General features: G+C 35.9%; 1 pseudogene; it reads right to left on the bottom strand.

Annotated features, from left to right (window-relative positions):
* Positions 1-3,293: 3,293 nt before the first annotated feature.
* LOC101111657 (olfactory receptor 51L1-like) lies at positions 3,294-4,253 on the bottom strand (annotated as a pseudogene).
* Positions 4,254-4,974: the final 721 nt, after the last annotated feature.

Genomic DNA, 4,974 nt, shown 5'->3' on the forward strand with positions numbered 1-4,974 from the left:
AACTAAACAGACTTTTCTCCAAAGGAGACATACAGATGGCTAAGAAACACATGAAAAGATGCTCAACATCACTCATTATCGGAGAAATGCAAATCAAAACCACAATGAGGGACCATCTCACCCTGGTCAGAATGACTGCCATCAAAATGTCTACAAGCAATGCATGCTGAAGAGTGTGTGGAGAAAAGGGAACCCTCTTACATTGTTGGTGGGAATGCAAACTAATGCAGCCACTATGAAGAACAGTGTGGAGATTCCTTAAAGAACTGGAAATAGAACTGCCATATGACCCAGCAATCCTACTGCTGGGCATAGACACCAATGAAACCGGAATTGAAAGAGACACATGTACCCCAATGTTCAACACAGCACTGTTTACAATAGCTAGGACATGGAAACAACCTAGATGCCCATCCACAGATGAATGGATAAGGAAGCTGCGGTACATATACACAATGGAATATTACTCAGCTATAAAAATGAACAAATTTGAGTCAGTTCTAATGAGGTGGATGAAACTGGAGTCTATTATACAGAGTGTTATGTCTGACTCTTTGTGACTCCATGGATTGTATAGTCCATGGAATTCTCCAGACCAGAACACTGGAGTGGGTAACCCTTCCCTTCTCCAGGAGATCTCCCCAACCCAGGGATCGAATTCACATCTCCTGCATTGCAGGCGGATTCTTTACCAGCTAAACCATAAGGGAAGCCCATACAGAGTGAAGTAAGCCAGAAAGAGAAACACCAAACAGTATATTAACACATATATATGGAATTTTGAAAGACAGTAATTGTGACCCTATATGCAAGACAGCAAAAGAGACGCAGATGTAAAGACAGGCTTTTGGACTGTGTGGGAGAAGGTAAGGGTGAGACGACATGAGAGAATAGCACTGAAACACTTATATTAACCATAAGTAAAATAAATGACCAGTGTAAGTTCAATGCTTGAAGCAGGGCACTCAAAGCTGGTGCTCTGGGACAACCCAGAGGGATAGGGTGGGAAGGGAGTGGGAGGGGGATTCAGGATGGGGGGACACATGTAAACCCATGGCTGATTCATGTCAATGTATGGCAAAAACCACTACAATATTGTAAAGTAATTGTCCTCCAGTTAAAATAAATTAATTAATTTAAAAATAAAAATAAATAAAATAACACCTCTATACCAACTAAATTGTTATAGGAAGAATTATCTTAATTTTGAGAATAGGTACTTCTAAATGTTTTTTGTAAAATATATTTTATGAAAATCATGTAACTAATGATACACTGTAAGAGTTAAAATGTGCTCAGTCGCTCAGTCATATCTGACTCTTTGTGACCCCATGAACTGTAGCCTGCCATGCTCCTCTGTCCATGGGGTTTTCCAGGCAGGAATATTGGAGTGGGTTGCCATTTCCTTCTCCAAGAGTTAGTATAGAAGATCATATTTTATAAACTCAAAACTTAGATTATCTATGTAGATGTTCATTTAAAATAATTTTACTGGCATGTGAAATGCAAAACTTAAGATGCAATGGTTTGAATATATGTTAAACAAAAAATTTAAAATGTTTCATTTTTTGGAGCAGAATCATTAAGAAAGATATGATCAGGATATCCTTTAAAAAGTGTAAAATTAAAAAAAATAAATTAAAATATTAAAAATACATTTTATATTTGAAGGTATCACATGAAGGATGATTATAAATATTTAAATGATACTTGTACATCTGAAATTAATGTTCACATTTCTCATTTTTTATTTTTCACATTAATTTTATTTTACTTATTTACTATAGGGAATATTATCTAAGTTTGACGTTCACATGTCTTTATTTTTATTTGTTGATATTTCAGACAAGGTGAATGTGCTGAAGGAGAGGGGTAATTAGAAGTAGAATTAAGAAATAGGGTAAAGAGGAATAGGAATAGACATAACTGAATTAAAACCAAGGAAAAGACATAAGCTAATGGAAATTCTAAGTGTATTCCATATGCCTGACATCTGAAATCATAATTTAAAGTTAGTAAGATCTGTTTTATTATAGGAAATATGTGTTCATGAGAGGTCAAATTTTTCACTCCAAGTATTTTTTAAAAATCCAATCCAAATGAGTCAGTCTTTATACAATGATTGATTCACTTCTATATCACTTATGCATTAAATAATTATTAAGTGACTCTTTTACACTAGACATAATGTTGATTTTCATAGGTAGCAAAATCCTTGAGACACAGTTCCTACAGTAACAGAGTAAGATTTGTGAAAATATACTACTTATCATTAAGACCAATATAAAAACTGGGAGTTACAAAGCATTCTTAAAGTTTTATTTTCTGCTTCATATATTTCTTCTCTTTCAGTAAATACAGACATTTGAGCTAAGACATTTCAATTAAACTTGCAAGTTTGTTAATACAACTCTATGCACAGCTATGCATTCAATAATTTCAGAGAAATGTGAAGACAGTTTATATATTGAAAAGAGTTCTAGATAAAAATTGAGATCTGTATTACCTGTTTGCTACTACTATAAACTTAAAAGTATCTATACCTCAGTGAGTTAGATTTTTATTAGATACATCTTATCCAGTAGATTATATAATCACTGGCTTCATATGACATTATCTCAGGGACATAAAAAATCACTGAGTTTGGCTTTCTGAAAGAGTATTTCTAAAAATTAAATAAAAATAAGAAAGTTGCCCCTTTCTATTCCCAATGAAACTAAATGTTCTCAGAAAGAACAGAACATGTGAGTAAAATTTTAAAAGATGATGCTGATGGACCATAAAGTTCGAAAATTTCCTTTTTGAAACCTAATATGCTCTTACATCAAGGTAAGGTTTTTTCCCACTTTAAGAAAGTTAGCATAAGTAGATTTACAAACACACTCACATAATGAGAAATGTAATATGATTCTCTGACAAATATAGTGTATCAAGAAGCAAAGAAATATGGGTTTAGAATAATCAAGGAAAACTTCACGACAATCAGCATTGAATCAGGTTAGGATTACAAATGAGAAACCACAGATGGAAGTGATTTCCAACACACTCCACTCTAACACATTTTATACTTAGAGGGAATTTAGAAGTTTGTATTAAGTCAGTCTATTATAAATCCAGTAGACATCAACTCTCTCCTTTAGGATTTTTCACAATGTACTGTCAGAGCTATTTCTGCTTTTTTTTTTTTTTAAAGTAATCTTTTATCAGTAGCACTGGTGCCAATATAGACAGCAGACAAATCACTATATATTTACAAACTTAATATTCATGTCATCACTGGGTTGAGGACATGTCTACATCACAGAAGAACTGATTCTTAGAGGGAAAACCAGGTGGAGAAATCCTTGGTGGATCTGCTTGGTCTTCACACTATAGATGATTGGGTTGAGCACAGGTGGAACTAGCAGGTAGATATGAGCCATGAAGATGTGGATGAAGGGGGATGAGTGTTTGGCAAAACGATGGACAACAGAGAGCCCAATCATAGGCACATAAAGAATAAGTACAGCACAGATGTGAGATGCACATGTGTTGAGGGCCTTAAATCTCCCCTCCTGAGATGAAATTTTTAATACCGAGTGAAGGATGAAAACATAAGACATAAAAATACCCAAAGAGTCCATTCCCCACAGCAAAGTGATCATAACCATTCCATATATAACGTTAAACTTGGTGTCAGCACAAGCAAGGCGGATCACGTCCTGGTGCAGACAGTAAGAATGAGAAAGGATGTGAGAGTAGCAGAAGGGAAAGAAGGCCAGCTGGGCTAGAAGTGGAATCATGGCAAAGGCACTTCTAAGCAGGGCTGCAATGCCAATTTTCGTGATGAGGGTTGGAGTGAGAATGGTAGCGTATCTTAGGGGGTGGCAGATGGCCACATATCAGTCAAGGGCCATGGCCAAGAGCACAGATGACTCAGTGAAGGAGAAAGTGTGAATGAAAAACATTTGGACTACACAAGTGTTGAACTGGATCTCCCTGGATATGGACCACAGCACCCTGAAGAGTGATATCATTGTGGGCAAGGACATGCCCATGTCAGTGAGAGAAAGCATGGCCAAGAAGTAGTACTTGGGCTCATGGAGCCTGGGGTCTATCTGGACAATATGTAGGATAGTACAGTTACCCATAATTCCAACAAGGTAGAGGAGACAGAATGGAATGGAAATCCAGTGGTGAAATTCCTCATATCCAGGGATACCTGTGAGATAGAAGGTGGAGGACAGGATATTGCTGGAGTTTGCAGTTGCCATAGGGCTTACAGTTAAACCACAATCCCGATTCACAATCACACTCCAGAAGGGGAACAAATGAGAAGATCAGCACCTGTGTCACAAAAACAAAACAAAACTTCAGAGTGTCCTATAATATCTCCTAAATTAACCTTCACAGTTTTGCTTTGTCTTTTTAAATTTCTTTGCTGAGTGCTGTCCGTTTAGGAAAACATCCACTTTTATAACCAGGAGGATCTTCCCTTCTTCTTCTCAAATGCAAATGTATTATAATGTTCTATGAATATGGATAATCTCCTTCTAAAGACACCACCCGGAACAGTACACACAAAACCCATTCTAGACTACATCTTTAATTTCATACTTTTCTTCAGGAAGATCCTTAACCAGAGTCACTAGTCATACATTATAACTTTTTCTTAAAAAAAAAAAAAAAGACTTTGGCAGTGACTTACATGAAATGGCTTTCCTGTCTTAGTTTGAAAGATTTTTCAGTAATACTAGAACACCATGCAAGGCATATTACAGAATTCAGGTAAGTATTGATCAGCATAGTTTTTGCTCTTACTAACCTATCTCTGGATATATAAGTGATGCCACTGGGTTGGTACCCAGTGAAAACCAACTCTAATATCAATTTAGCCTCAGACTAGTATCCCCAAGAGCTAAACATAAGTTAGGATAGACAGAAGAATGTATGATTTTTAAAAATTATAAATATGTAATTTTTCTATGTAATATA

The sequence above is a fragment of the Ovis aries genome, chromosome 15, assembly GCF_016772045.2.
Source record: "Ovis aries strain OAR_USU_Benz2616 breed Rambouillet chromosome 15, ARS-UI_Ramb_v3.0, whole genome shotgun sequence".
NCBI classification, from domain to species: Eukaryota; Metazoa; Chordata; class Mammalia; order Artiodactyla; family Bovidae; genus Ovis; species Ovis aries.